The sequence below is a fragment of the Vespa crabro genome, chromosome 10, assembly GCF_910589235.1.
Source record: "Vespa crabro chromosome 10, iyVesCrab1.2, whole genome shotgun sequence".
NCBI classification, from domain to species: domain Eukaryota; kingdom Metazoa; phylum Arthropoda; class Insecta; order Hymenoptera; family Vespidae; genus Vespa; species Vespa crabro.
Window position 1 is genome coordinate 2,007,948 of NC_060964.1, and position 15,931 is coordinate 2,023,878.

The following is a 15,931-nucleotide window of genomic DNA, read 5'->3' on the forward strand; positions in this document are numbered from 1 at the left end:
TTTTCTTTTTTAGATCTTTTCTAATATTATATATATATATATATAGATATAGTATATGTAATACATAAATAAATAAAAAAAAAACTGTATGTATACAATATATATATTTTTTTAAGTGTTCGATGAAGATGGATAAACGTGAATTTAAAGGGATGAGTTTTTTTTTTCTTTTAATGCGAAAAAAATTACTTCGCCTCAAATTTTATGATGACGTAAAAAAAAAAAAAAAAGAAAAAAAAAGAAAAGAAAGGAAAAAGGAAAGTAAAAAGAAAAAAAGAAAAAAAGAAAAAGAAGAAGACAAAAGAAGAAAAAAAAACGAACGAGACGTTTATTAAAACCCTACTCGTTAATGATCTCGTCTCGTTTCACTCTCTTGTGTTATCCTCGAAACTTATGGATCGGACTGTACAGGATCGTGCAAGCTCGGACACGTTTTCCTAGCCTCTTCTACCCTTCCGCTTCGCCCTTCTCCTCTTGCTACTCTTCCCATCTTTTTCCCCTCTTTCTCCTCTTCACTCTTTCTCGCGACAAAAAAAAAAAAAAAGAAGAAAAAGAAAGAGAGAGAAAAAAATATCCTCTCCCGCACGTACCACCGACTCTTCAGAATTCGTAGCCAAATTGTACGCACTCGCCAACCTTCTTTTCCTCCTCCTCTTCCTCCTTTTTTCTTCTCATCATCATCATCATCATCATCATCATCATCATCGTCATCATCATCCTCGTTCTCGTCGACGTCAACGTCAGCGTCGACGTCGACGTCGACGTCGCCGTCGTCGTTGTCGTCTTCGTCGTCGTCGTCGTTGTTGTCGTTGTCGTTCTCTTTGTGCAACAAGAAGCTTTTTGCATAATTTCTCTCAGAAATCCTTGCGTAACCACGATCGCGCACAGATGTCTTCGATCGCGTACTACGAGTTGGTTTTAACTGTTGGGCAGCCTGAGCAAAAAATATTTAACTCCATCTCTCTTTTTCTTTCTCTCTCTCTCTCTCTCTCTCCTTCTCTCTTTTTTTCTTGTCATCATTTGATTGCATCACATAATCTATCCACTACTGATAGAAAATATCATAAGTACCAATACGCGCGTCCACCTAAATATATACTTTTACTTATACAATTATTTTTAATATTTCATTTCATTTTTCATTATCTACAAGAACAAATCACGAGGTCAATACTAAGCATAATTTTTTGGAAAAGTTACTTTTAAATGGAATATAGAAAATCATTGTAAACGCGTGTTGGTTTTTTCTATTTTTTTTTGTTCTCTTTTTTGTCTTTTTTCCTTTCCTTATACGATAACTAAATGAGACACGAAATCTTTTTGAATCAATTTCGAAAAAAGCTCGATGATGATTTATAACCTTAATATATATATATTTCTTTTTTTCATAGTTTTTCGTTATCCGTATATATTCGTCTATGTATTATTTATATATATAGCGTATGTGTGTAAGTAGGAAATCGTGTCGTAGTCTCGTATATCTCTTTCGTGTTCGGCCGTTTTGTGGCAAACCCGTCTATTGTTATGATGGAAAGTTTTAGCAGAGATTGTACCGGGTCGTGCAGGCTGGGACACGTTTTCCTATCCTCCTCCTCCTCCTTCTCTTCCTCCTCCTCCTCCTCCTGCTCCTCCTTCTCCTCCTCCTCATCCTCCATCACTACCAACAGCCTCACTACTCCAACACTACTCACACCACTACCTCCTCTTCTACGCCGTTCTCTTCCCTCCTTTTCCTACAAGCATGTCTCTCTCTTTCTCTCTCTCTTTATCACCATCTCTCTTTCATCTTTTATTTCTACCGTAGGAGTAACGAGGATAGATGTGGACGAAATGGTAGAAAGGAGAGAGAAAGAGTGAGAAAGACAGAAAGAGAGAGAGTAGTGCAGTGCCTTGTTGTTGAAGGAGGAAAGAGGAGAGAAAAAGAGAAAAAGGGAAAAAGTGGCGGAGGGGGAGATGGCGAACGAACCAGTGGTACCCTCGTTTCATCTCTTTTCAACCACAAAACACACTCTCTATCTCTCTCTCTCTTTTTCTGTTGCACACTCTCTGTAGGGACAGTGGACGCACGAAGCATTATAACTCGACTCGACTCGAGTCCCTTCTTCCTCCCTTTTCCTCACCGTTACAGCCTACCTTTTCCTCTTCAGCAATCTTCTCTCTCTCTCTCTCTCTCTCTCTCTCTCTCTCTCTCTTTCTCTGTCTTGTAACTGCATCATCGAACAGAACAGAGTGAGAGAGAAAGAGAAAGATGCAGGGACACGCGGGTCCGCTTCTCGCGAGTAAAACCGTCCTTGATCCCCGGGCCACGCTGCATACGATACAACGAGAGAGGTACGGAGTCTCCTCTCCCTCTTTTTCTTCTTCTTCTTCTTCTTATTCTTCTTATTCTCCTCTTCCTCCTCCTCCTCCTCCTCCACCTCTTCCTCCTTCTTCTTCTTCACCTCTTTCGTCTCAACCATCTTCTCGTCGTACTCCACCACCGACTACTATCTCTCCCTCTTCTTCTTCAGCACGTGGTCACCACTGACGTCACGAGGCGCGCTGCTCGACCGAGAGCGTCGCCACGAAAACCTTAAGGTACTATCACACTAGTACGTACATAATATAAACGGTAGTTAAAGGAGAATTACTCTATCTGATCTTCTTTAATTTTTATCCTCGTTCCCTTTATTCTTTTCTTAAGTTTTCTTCTTTTTTTCTTTCTTTTTTCTGTTTTTTTTTTTTTTTTTTTTTTTTTTTTTATTATATTTGTTCTTTATTTTTATTATATTTTTCAAAACCATACATACGATTTTTTTCCATTCCAGAGATATTAAAAACTTTCTTACTTAAAGAAAACGATCTATTAGTTCGTTAATTGTTTTATTTTTCTTTATCGTCCTTTATTAAAACAATTGAATAATATCTCAGAAATCTGATTTGCTTATATGTATATATATATATATAGTTGTAATATACACATAAAAAATTAATTGATGAAATTAAGAAAGAATCTCGATATATATATCGACAGATCATCAAGTACATACATACATACATACATACATACATGCATACATGCATACATGCATACATACATACATACATACATACATACATACATACATACATACATACATACATACATACATACATACATACATACGTACATGTTACTATCTCTAAAACATCTCTCTACTCGTACGCTGAAATTATCCGTTCTTGGAAGCACCGGTCATGCTGGAACCCTTCGACCTCTCTCTTCCTCCCTCCTCGACACGTGGCCGGGACTGACGTCACGAATCGCACGATCCTCCAGGAGGATCTTGAAGGTCCGTTCACAAGGGAAACGCCCTGGTTAAAGCACAACGTTAATTTTCATTATTATAACGTCTATCCGATCGAAACTGTAGATCATCAGTTCTCTCTCTCTCTCTCTCTTCGTTTGCTTCGTTAAATCGAGATCCTGATATAATTATACATTTGCCTTCCTTAGTATTATCTCTTTCTTTCTCTCTCTCTCTCTCTCTCTCTCTCTCTCTCTCTCTCTCTTTCTCTCTCTCTTTGATCAGAGACCTTCAAGAATCTCTCGCAATCGCGAGAACGAACGACGAAGATTCGCCATAAGAGAGACAGAGAGACAGAGAGAGAAAGAGAGAGAGAGAGAGAGAGAGAGAGAGAGAGAGAGAGAGAGAGAGATAAAAAGAGAGAAACGTTCGACGGAAATAGAATGAAAAAATCGCTTAAAATTCCAGACGCAAAGCTCGAGTGTGCGCGCGAGCGCACGCGCATTCAGCGTAAGAGGCATCCATGGAATATCGTTTCTTTGTTAAAGAGTCGCGTGAAACGCCATCGTCGTCGTCGTCTTCTTCATCGTCTTCGTCGTCATTTTCGTCGTCGTCGTCTTCTTCTTCTCCTTCTTCCTCCTCGTCGTCGACGTCGTCCACGTCGTCCTTCTTAGTCGTTAGAATTGCCATCGGAGGAGAGAAAAGTCCATGGAACAGGAATGATGAAACGAACACACTTGACGCAATACACCCTTCGGTCGCATAATAAACCGTTCCAGGTGTTCGCGTGGGAGACGAGAATTACTCGACGTGTACTTAGCTGATAATAATAATCCATGAACGCTTCCACCTATCGATGCCCCGAGCCGCACACGCCAGCGCGCGTGCACAAACACATACACACACACACACACACACACACACATTGCATGTACACTGACATGGTACTCTTCGTTAGATCGAATGCATAAGGATGAATCGCGTAATTAGCTTAATTATATATCTTATCGAATTTATTACGGGCGAAAATATATACCTCTGTCGATATATATAGTATTGATTCGTGTGTTATAATCGTAATGTTTCTCTTTTTCTTTTTTCCTTTTCTTTCCTTTTCTTGTCTGTTTTCTTTCTTTCTTTCTTTCTTTTTTTCTCTTATCACAACAAAATTGACAATTTATTTACACCGCATGGTTTTCTCTTTGACACCTTCTTTTCCTTTTTCTTTCTTCTTCTTCTTCTTCTTCTTCTTCTTCTTCTTCTTTCTCTTCACGTAGAATTGATTAGCATTAAATTTATGGACATCGATCTTGGATATATTTATTTTTATTATTATTGCATTAAAATGCATTTTCTTTCTTTCCTTTTTCTCCTTTTTCTTTTTTCTTTTTTTTTCTTTCTTTTTTTTTCATAATACAACATTACATTAATCAAAATTAAGAATATGAGTTATTAAAGAAAGATCAAATAATATCGATGATTTCTATGACTTGAAAATATGAAATTTGAAATCGTTCAAATTGACGAGTTCCGTAAATATTCTAGCGTTCATAAAACGTACATCGTATACTGGTAAAATTCAAGATCGTAGTCGACGACGATGCCTCGTAAAGACGAACGTAAAGATATCCGATGGGTGAGGTGCCGATCGGAAAGCGCAACGATAACGGTACGGGCTCCGATAATTTATACGGCATTGCATTAGCCAGCTCCGTGTCTTTTTCGTCTTCGTCTTCGTCTTCGTCTTCGTCGACGACGACGACGACTATGGAGGATCCTACCTACGTACATATACATGCATGTATACACACAAACATACACATGCACTTATATATATATATATATATATATATATATATATATATATATATATATATATATAAACACAAGCATGTACAAGATCGTCGTCTAGCACTTTCTCCAAGGCCTTCTTCGAGGATCACCGTCGTGTATTCTTTGCTCGCAGCCACGATTTGCATAAAAGCGCGGTTCTCTCGCGACTCCCGGAATAATAACAATATACAATAACTCTAATAGGTGGCCTCGACTCGTAGGATAAGTCTACGCGAACGTAACGAACGTTCTACGTCCCTCCTAGCAAACTTTTCTTTCTTTCTTTCTTTCTTTCTTCCTTTCCTTCTTTTTCCCTTTCTTTCTTTCTTTCGTTTGTTCGTTCTTTCTTTCTTTCTTTCTTTCTTGCACTTGCGCGTGCATGCGGCCAGAGCCCGCGTAACGTAGTTAAATGCGCGTATAATAGCCGTGTACACGGTCGACAAGAAAACCGCGAAGAGTACCTGGTCCGAATGGTTGGCTACTTGCCTGCCGTCCCCCGTTCTTTCTTCTTCGAAGTAAAGGAAAAAGAAAAAAGTGCAAAAAAAAAAAGAGAAAAGAAAAAAGAAACAAAATAGAAAAGGAAAGAAAAAAAATTAGAAAGGAAAATAAGAAGAAAAGGAAAAAGTCAACGTAAGACGTTCTTTCGATTATGAAATTCAAGTTGAAACAAGAATAGAATAAAAAGAAGAGAAAGAAGTAGAAGTAGAAATAAAAGAAGAAGAAGAAGAAGTAAAAGAAAAAGGTTGTGGATGAGATTGCTAATCGACCGACCCCGATACAAGTGAGAGATACTAGAGAATTCATTTATCCGTAATAAGAAGGGAATATCCATGATATTATAATAGAAAGCAAAATGGTGAGGAGACGACCTCGCGTCTCATTTTAATCTGATCGAAGGATCCTTGGAATCGCGTGGGTGTCCGATCGATCGGTAGGGTGCCTCCTCGTGATTTATAAATAAATCATATCGTGCTCTCCTCGTAGCTGGTATATTCTCGTTACGAAGGACGAAAGACGACAACGATCTTTTCCGCGAAATCAGTAAATATCCCACCTCGTCGTTCACTTTGCCTATCCTCAGAGAGTGTCTTCTAAACAAAGGCTTGGATTGGCATATTGCGTATTGCCACCAATGATGATGATGGTGGTGGTGGTGGTGGTTGTGATGTTGGTGGTAGTGGTGGTGGTAATATTGGTAGTAATAGTAGTAGTAGAAATAGTAATAGTGTAGTAGTAATAGTAGTAGTAAATAATAGTAGTAGTAGTAGTAGTATTGATGGTGATGGCGATGGTGATAGTGGTAGTAGTGGGGTAGTGATGGTGTGCGGAACGAACGAGAGACGTATATAGGCGAACCTTAGAGATTGTAGGCTTGGTGTTAGGGAGCCCAAGGCCAACACCTGCATCGGAAACCCCACCACCAGTACTAACCACCAACACATTTATAGAGATCTATACACTATCTCGTCTCTACCAACACACTTTCGATCCTTACTGCGGCGCTCTGAACAGAACTGTACCGATACCAGTTTCCTCCTCTCTCTGTTAACTACCATTAAATATACCGGCACTTTGTCCTTCTTCTTCCTCGGATCCTTCCACATTGGCGACGGTGTATTTTATTATTCCTTCTAGATCTCTAGTTCTTTACTTTTAATTATAGTCTTTGATTTTTCTTTATTTCTCTCTTTCTTTCTATCTCTCTTTACGAAAGATTACATAAATTATACCTCCTCGTCTTTTCTCTCTTTCTCTCTCTCTCTTTTTCTCTCCCCTCTTTTTTTCTTTATCTTCCTCTCTTTCTTGACATGGCTCGCTCAGGTAGCTTCGAAGAAGGAAGAAGAAGAAGAGGAGAAAGATAATCGAGTTGGGAAAGAAGAGAATAGGTTCTTTCGTTCGGGCATACGAGCGGGTCAAAGCGATCGTGGAATCGGTCAGACCAGCAATAGGCCTGTTCTATCTCTTTTTCTCTTTCTCTCTCTTTCTCTCTCTCCCTCCCTCTTTTTCTCTTGTGGATTATACCTGTCCTGTGGAGTTTCTTCAACCTGCGCGCATTTAGCGTACGTTTTCCCTTTCGCTTCCTACGCATCTCTCTCTGTGGAAGGCACCCTTCCAGAGAGAAAGAGAGAAAGAGAGAAGAGAAACGTGAAAGAGAAAGAGGGAGGTAGAACTCTCGAACGTACGGACTCTCCGTGTCCTGCACTTTATAGCGCAATACATTACGAGCACGGTGCTCGGCGTGGGCCGACGTATCTCTCTCTCCAACTGTCCAGGTGAACCCACGTCCTCCACTGGCCGCTGCTTGCCTGCCTGGCTTGCCTGGCTTGCCTGGCTTGCTTGCCTGCTTGCTTACTCGCCTGCTTGCCTGCTCGCCTGGCTGGCTAGCTGGTCCAGCTTCGGCGGTAGCACAACTCCGGTTCCAGTTGACCAGTTTCTCTCCGGGCAGTCCACTACGATCTCTCTCTCTCTCTCTCTCTCTCTCTCTCTCTCTCTTTTTCTCTCTTTCTCTCTTTCTACCTTCGACCACCACCATTACCACTACCACTACTAATATATACTATATAGATATGTTCCAAGCATAAGCCGGTTGAGAGCAACCGGCTGTGCTTGCGATGGCATTGACGTGGTGCACCGAACGGCGAAAGTAATGCACCGTACACACGCCGTGATCCTCGCCACCGTCCTCCTTCTCCTCCTTCTTCTTCTCCTCTTCCTCCTTCTTCACCTTCTCTTCATCTTAGTCGTCGTAGTCGTCGACGGCAGCGTTGGTAAACTGCTAATCCGTTCCACGTATTTACTACGTGCCACTTGCCTCCGCACGCCGGCAGTTGCTTTGTAGGTTACTACGAATGCGTAAAATCGACGTCCCTCACTCTTTCTCTCTCTTTCTCTCTCTTTCTCTCTCTCTCTCTCTCTCTCTCGCTCTCTCTCTTTTTATCTTTCTCTTTCTCTTTCTCTTTCTCTCTCTCTTTCTCTATCTATCTTTCTCACTGCGTGGACGTGCGCTACCTCGCACCTTTCCCCGTAAATTCCCTCCTCCACCTTCGAAGAGCTCAGTCTAAGCAGGTTTTCTCTATTTTTCCTCCTCCGGGGAGTGTTTATCGAGGTCGTCGAGGTCCATCGAGTGCTTGTCAGGAAGCAGAGAATCGCTCGAGGTAGAACGAACAAATAGAGATATTGGCTCTTTTTCTTTTCTTTTTCATCTTCTTTCTTTCGTTTTTTTTCTCTTTTTCTTTCTTTCTCTCTCTCTCTCTCTCTCTCTTTTTTTTTTTTACTTTTTCTCTTTACGCTTTTTTTTTCCTTCCTCGTTGTCCTCTTTACTCTCTTTATTTATTTATTTCTAGAGATACATAATCATTGCCATTTGAAAGAGCTTCTGTCTTTTGTAAATAACGAAAGACTTCTTTTTCTTTTTCCTTTTTTTCTATTTTAATAGATAAAACGAGTGTTAATCAGCCCTATCTGTCATTATCACAAGTATCATTTGCATTAATTTATACAGGGTACTCTTTTAATTATATCCAACTCATTAATATCATTGAATCTTAATAAGACGTATTTTATTGCCAATACGTGAAATCATTAATTAAAAATTATAATAATATGAATATCTCTGTCTCGATCCGTGATCATAGTAACATTGATGATTTACCTTAAGCAATTGATATTAAATCAACTATTGAATTAGTCCATATAAATCTATTTTATTATGGTACTTATGATCTATGAATTGCACTATGATCAATATAAATGAAAATTCATTATTGCGAAATAACGATTTGATTTAACGAGAGTAATATCGTAGAGTAATCAAGGGTCGATAGGAAGATCAAAGAAGAATCATCGATCCTACTACTACCGGGATTCACCCACATCATCTTTCTCTCTATCTCTTTCTATCTCTCCTCTTTTCTTCCGACGACTTCCATGATAGATCGCCTCGATCGTGGGCGAATTACGTTCGTAGATCTCTTGCGATTTTCTTCGTTTGTAATTCAAAGGCGAAACGCGGATCTCTGACGACCACGACAGCGACGACGACGACGACGACGACGACGACGACGACGACGACGACGACGACGACCTATGTAAATTACTCTAGGGAGCACCGGCAATCCTTAAAGCCGATATACACACACATACACACACATATACATACATACATACATACATACATACGTACGTACATATATATACACATAATGAGATTAGTCCTACGCCCGGCGTGCTCCAAGAGACATTTCGTAACAATTCCGCGCGCGCGGTGTGCGCGCTCATGCGTGCCACGACCTGAATCTTTTCTTCTCTTTCTGCACGTACATAGATACTTACATACATACAAAACCATTGCTTGCTTCGATAGATAGAATACTCCGTGTTCCTGGATACCGTTCATCTATAGAGATTTATGTTTGTATATACATATATATATATATATATACATATATATATATATATATATATATATTTATTTTTATTTGTATATATATATGTACGTGTGTAGGATTAGGTAACACAACATGTTTATATATATATATATATTCCTCTGACTCTCAATCTGAAATTTTCTCTTAAGACTTCATAAATCGATTCCCGAAACGTGCATAGATCGATAGACAAGAAAACATTCTTTTCTCACGATCTTTAATTACGTTGTATATATTACAACTTTGAATATATATATATATATATATATATATATATATTTAATTACACGTTTAATAATTTAATTGATACAAAATATGTATGTATATAAGTTAGATATAAGGTGATGACTGTCTTCGAAATTAATTTTAAACTGGTTCTCTTTCTTTCTTTCTCTCTCTCTCTCTCTCTCTCTCTCTCTCTCTCTGTTTAATCATCTCCATCTTGGTAAATCGATTTTCGAAACGTAGAATATACATTAAGAAATTTTCTCGAATGATTTTTAACACGAGAACGTTGTAACGTTAAATTACGTAAGATTTAATATATTAATTGATACAAGATATGGCACCGTTTTTTAATCGATCCTATTAGAAGTCTAATAAGAAGAATATACATATTATCGATGATAATATTTAATCGGTCGTCTATTGATAATCAATGATAAAAATTTTCTATTAAAGTAATAAACAAAACGATCCTTATACTCGCGAATGTATATATCTACTAACGTCTAACATAGATCGGAAATTGAATTCTCGCTAATTTGCAAAGTCGTTAACGCGAGTAGATCCTACGGCCGTTGCAATTATAACGGGACACCGGGCGTCGTATAATTAATCCTTTGATCTGAGCGTGTGTGTAAACGTTAATTGGATTACAGGCTATCGATTCGACAGCTAATTCGATCCTCCGTCCTGGAGGACGAACGAGAAATGTATAGATGGATAGATAGATAGAGAGAGGGAGGGAGAGAGAGAGAGAGAGAGAGAAAGAAAATAGACGAAGATACGACGTATCTTTTCGTATTCGAGGTATCGTACTTTCGTACAGTTACATTTTACTTTTCAGATGAGTCGTAAAATCACTTTGGGACGTAAAAAAAAAAGAACTCTTCGTGTTTGTTGGAAGTATCTTACACGACACTAAAACGGGTCCTCCTCTCTCGTTATCTCAACTTAAGTCGGGAAATCGCGCCATTATAATAACGTACGTCTCGAACGGTTTCATTTGCATGCAAAGTATAAAAGTATCGAATCCGATCGAAATGTCTTGTAAAAACGTCGAACGTTTGTTAAAAGAAAAAGAGAGAAAAAAATAAAGAGAGAGAGAGAGAGAGAGAGAGAGAAAAAATCATACACGGTGACTTTTTTTCTATCGAATGTTCTTTTATTATTTTCTTCTTTTCCTTTTTTTTCTTTTTTTTTCTTTTTTCTTTCTTTTTTTTTCCTTTTTTTTTTTAAACGTCTCATCTCGTATTAAAGAGAGGAAAAAGGATAGAAGAGAAGCGTTGGATCGTTTCTACGTGAGAGTCACGTACGTACATACAAAGTATCTCTTTCTCTCTCTCTCTCTCTATCTCTCTCTCTCTCTCTCTCTCTCTCTCTCTCTCTCTCTCTTTCTGTCTACTCGACATACGAATGTATACACATATACGTACATATACATACAGAGAGACGGATAGAGAGACAGACACAGACGTAGTAAGAGACATTACTATGTATCTGTTCTCTCCCCGTGGCGTGCATTCGTATTCGTGTCTTGGGTTACGACAGAGTAGGCCCGTTATCGGGGCCTGCTGATTGCCTTTGAACAAAGAGAGCCTCGGTTGGCCGCGTCGGTCCGAGCGGGACGACGATAGAGTACGAGAGGAAAAGAGTAACACGAGGAGATTGTTCGTGATGAGGTGGTTAGACTGGTTCACGCACGTGTGTGAGTCTGGCAACACTGTCTGCTGTTCCCGGTGTGCGTCTCTTAAACTGCATATGGAGCCGTGTACCTCGGCTCAACAACGCGAGAGGGGAAAAGACCAACCTCCTCTCCCCTTCTCTCTTCTCTCTTACTATTTCTCTCTTATTTTCTCTCTTCATCCTGAACCGTTCCTTGCGTGAACTTGTTCTCTCCTCTTTTACCTTCCTATACAGATACGCGTGGGGCACTATGTATACATTTAATATATATATATATATATATATATATATATATATATATATATGTATATATATGTGTGTGTTTGTGTGTGTGTTTGTGTGTGTGTTTCTGTCGACTAGCAAAGATCGAACGCACCAAGTCCCGGACAAGTGGTGTTTGCCGTGCTAAGTATCTCCATCGGGAAAAGGAAAAAGGGTGAAAGCCTTTTGGAAAATCCTAGGATAATCGCTTCTTTGTCCCTATGTCTTTCTCTCTCTCTCTCTCTCTCTCTCTCTCTCTCTCTCTCTTTCTATCTCACTCTTCTTCTTTTTCTATCTCTTTTTTTGCCCTCTCCCCTTCTTTTTTCCCCCTTCTCCCCTTCTTTTTTTCCTTCTCTCTTTTTCTTCCTTTTCTTTCGTTTTTTCTTTTCTTGTATTTTTCTTTTTTTTTCTGTAAGTAGACGAGTCTTCAAAAGATCGTTTATTAGAGAGGGTGGTCTACGTATGTATATAAGCGCATTGAGAAAACGTAGTTTGTATATTTTAACGGAGATATAACTTAGAAACAGGTGCGCAAAACTCGCGACTATCGAAGCATAAAAATGTTTTTATTATAGGATACAAGATATATATATATATATATATATATATATATATATATATATATATATATACCTACGTTGTGAGAGCCTCGTTGTAATTAGAGTTTAATTTCTATCGTTGACCGATCGTCCATCGACCGACCATCGTGTGTGTCGGTGGTTCGATTGAGGAAGAAAAAAAAAAAAAAAAAAAAAAAAAAAAATATTTTTTTTTCTTTTCCTCACATGTACCATAAGCATATTTGTATTTATGTATTCATGTATGTTACGTATTATTTTATAGGTATATGTATTATACATAGCGAGAAGAAGAGGGTTGTTAGAATAGGTTTATTTTTGTTTTCTTAGAAACCTGTTGCACTTAGATGATTTCATTTTTTGTTTGTTTATTTGTTTCTTCTTTTTTTCTTTTTTTTTTTTCTAATCCTATTCCTAATCCTTCAAAATTGATATTAATATTTGTCATCAGTAAAATCGCATATGTTCGTTTGATATTAATTTATTTTGCAATTCTTTTTTATTTGTTAAGTTTTTTTCTCTCTTTTTTTTTTCCTCTTTTTTTTTTCTTTTTTTTTTCTTCTTCTGAAGATTTCTTCGAATATTCTAATCGTACATAGATAGAAGTTGACAGACACGAACGATTATCTAATCTTTCCCAAGTTTTTCTTCCTCTTCGTAGTTAAGATTTGACGTGAGTTCATGTCCTAAGCAGAGAGGAGAAAGAGCTTCGTCGAGATCGTGCGAACGTTCGTGTGAATATATGTTTGTATGTGTTATTATGTATACGTGTACGTACGTGCGCGCGCGCATATGTGTGTGTGTGTGAGCGCGCTCTCACTGTCGCAGTGTACCTTTCGAGGGTGTTAATGCGTGTGGAGGCGGGTTCGTTGGGCCGACTCGTTCGTTTCTTCCCTCTTTCTCTCTTCTCTTAACCATCCTCCTTCCTCCTCTCATCCTCGTTGCTCTTACTGTAGGCACTGGTTTGTTTTGGTTCACCGAGTAACTCGCGCGCGAGGAGAATCATCATCATCATCGTTCGTCGTCGTCGTCGTCGTCGTTGTTCTTCGAACGATCGATTCGTGTATATGTTTGTGTGTTTGCATGCGTGCATGCGTCTCTCTCTCTCTCTCTCTCTCCCTATCTTTCTGTCTGTATGTGTACGATAACGATGGCACGCGCTTTTTTATGCTAACTTTATTAATGATATTAAAGTTGCTTGTAAAATAATTCTTTACCTTCTTACCTTTCTTTTATTTACCTTTTCATTTTTTTTTTTTCGTGGAAATTTTGTCCATTAAAAATTTTCCGCAATCAATTGCATTGTAATTTTTGTATAAAAATGAGAAATATCAAAATACGTAAATTACGACGGATTTTGTAATAATAAAAATATAAAACTCTTTTCTTTTTTCCCTCCGTTTTTATTTTATTAACGTAAAAATTATAATCAATGAGAATATAATAATAGTAAATATGAATATGTTATTTTGTTGAAAATAATAAGGAATATAAAAATATATTTAAGTAGAATGCGAATAAGAATTTATTCGTTGGACTTTAGACGTTCGTTTTTATTCTTGTTTGAATTGGAGCTAAATTACGATCGAAAAAAAAAAGAAAAAAAAAAAAAAAAATAAAAATAAAAAGAAAAAGCAAAAAGAAAATGAACGAAAGAAACGTAGGAAAAATAATTAGAAAGATGACTCTCTTCTTCTCCTTCTTCTTCTTCTTCTTCTTCTAACTAACGACGAAAACAACGTTTTCTTTTTTTCAGGAGATCGGAGGATGCGATTTTCGAGTCACGTTTAGAAAGAAGACGGTCAGCGGCCTTTCTTGGTTCAGGACTTCTCAAGAGTAACAAGTACCTACGTTTTTTCTTTTTTTCTTTTCATTTCTTATGTTTCTACCAATAGGAAGAAAGGAATACTGGTAGCATATAGGAGAGACATGGTTGTCTCTATCAGGCACGTTTTTTCTTGAAAATTCTCACGTGTCCTTGCGTTTACGCCCGCGCTTCCATGAACTTCTCTCTCTTTTTCTCTCTCTCTCTCTTTCTTCGAATACACGAATTCGTCGTCATCTTCGTCTTCGTCTTCATCCTCATCCTCGTCCTCCTCATTCTCTTCCTTTTCCTCCTCCTTCGTTCGTTTCACCTTCCACCTCTCCTTCTCATTCTACCCTTTTTCTCCGTAAAGGCGCACAATAGCACCCGGCTGATGGCACTGGCGGTTATGGATGAACGGTAGCGAACGAGGAGCGACAGTCGGCAAGAAGCGATGAGAGAAAAAGGAAGATGAGAAGGATGAGAAGGAGGAGGAGGAGATGGTGGTGGTGGTGCAGGAGATGAGGAAGATGAAGAAAAGGGAGACGAAGGAGGCTGTGGTAAATCGTTCGCCGAGCAGAATCTCTTCGAGCGGCACGTTTCTCCGACGAACTTGGAGATTCTCTCTTCTCTTTACGCCATCGCAAGAAATTTTCCCTATCTTCTATTTCCTCTCTCTCTCTCTCTCTCTCTCTCTCTCTCTCTCTCTCTCTCTCCCTCTCTCTTTCTATGTCTGTCTTTCTTTTTGTCAACTTCATGCAGTGAATTCTTTACGATAGGTAAAGAAATTTCGTTGACACGAGAAACGTGGCCAAAAATATCAAGAAAAATAGTAAAACTATGAAAATTCCGATTTTTCTATCTTTCTATACATACTTTATATATAGCAGGATGAATAAGAGATAGACAAATAAATGTAACGAACGAGAAAGAAAGAGAAAGAGAAGGAGAAAGAGAAAGAGAAAGAGAAAGAGAGAGAGACCATCAGAAAAATTGAGTTCCTTGAACCGAGACAACGCGCCTCGTGGTTCTTGTTATTGTTGTTGTTATTGTTGTTGTCGGTGCACTTCGGTTCTGTGAACTTCGGGATGACGTCCAATCTTCGTCCTCGATTCTTCGAATTGGAGAATGAGTTGTTGGTAGCACCTTATTCGTTGGAACATCGCACAAGTGAAAACACCTTCGCGTATCTTTTTCATTGCGTCTTTCCTCTTTTTCTTTTTTCTTTTTTTTTTGCCTTCTTCCTCATCTTCTTCTCCTCTTCCTCCTCTTCTTCTACTTCTCCTTCTTCTTTTTCTTCTTCTTCTCGATTCAGATCAATCGATCGATCTTCTCTCTTTTTTTTCGATGAGTCTTCCGAGGAGATCGTATTCATCTTAAGACGGTCAAATCGATCGGAAGAGAGTTTCTCCTTTAGTATACTCGAGCACGAAAGGTATATAACATAGAGTTGCATTCGAAGCGATCTTTAAGGTACATCGAACCCTCCCTTTATATGTTCCTTTATACCCTCTTAAATATACCTGAATCCTCGAAAAGGATTTCGAATGCATAGCAAGGAGGAACAGGTGTCAAGAGCTGATGGAGAAACGTTGAGGAAGGAGGTGATACATAGGAATCGACACGAAGAAATAGAGAGAAAGAGAAAATATGTAAAAGAAAAATATAGGAAACAAGACGAAGAAGAGAGAAAAGGAGTAAGTATAAAAAAGATATATATATATATATATACATACATATATATACATATATATATATATATATATATCTTTAAAAAGAAAGAGTAGTGGTGGCTCTCACCCAACTCCCCCTCGACTTATATTCTTGGAGCGCATCGAGGCCCGTCTCCGGGCA

The 15,931-nt window shown here is 38.5% G+C and overlaps 1 long non-coding RNA gene across 2 annotated transcripts in view; it reads left to right on the forward strand.

Annotated features, from left to right (window-relative positions):
* Positions 1-15,703, forward strand: part of LOC124427214 — a 209,671-nt gene extending 193,968 nt beyond the window's left edge. For both annotated transcript variants that reach the window (XR_006942917.1, XR_006942918.1), the window contains 2 exons: positions 14,030-14,116; positions 14,451-15,703. This is a non-coding gene — a long non-coding RNA (uncharacterized LOC124427214). The remainder of the gene's footprint in view (positions 1-14,029; positions 14,117-14,450) is intronic.
* Positions 15,704-15,931: the final 228 nt, after the last annotated feature.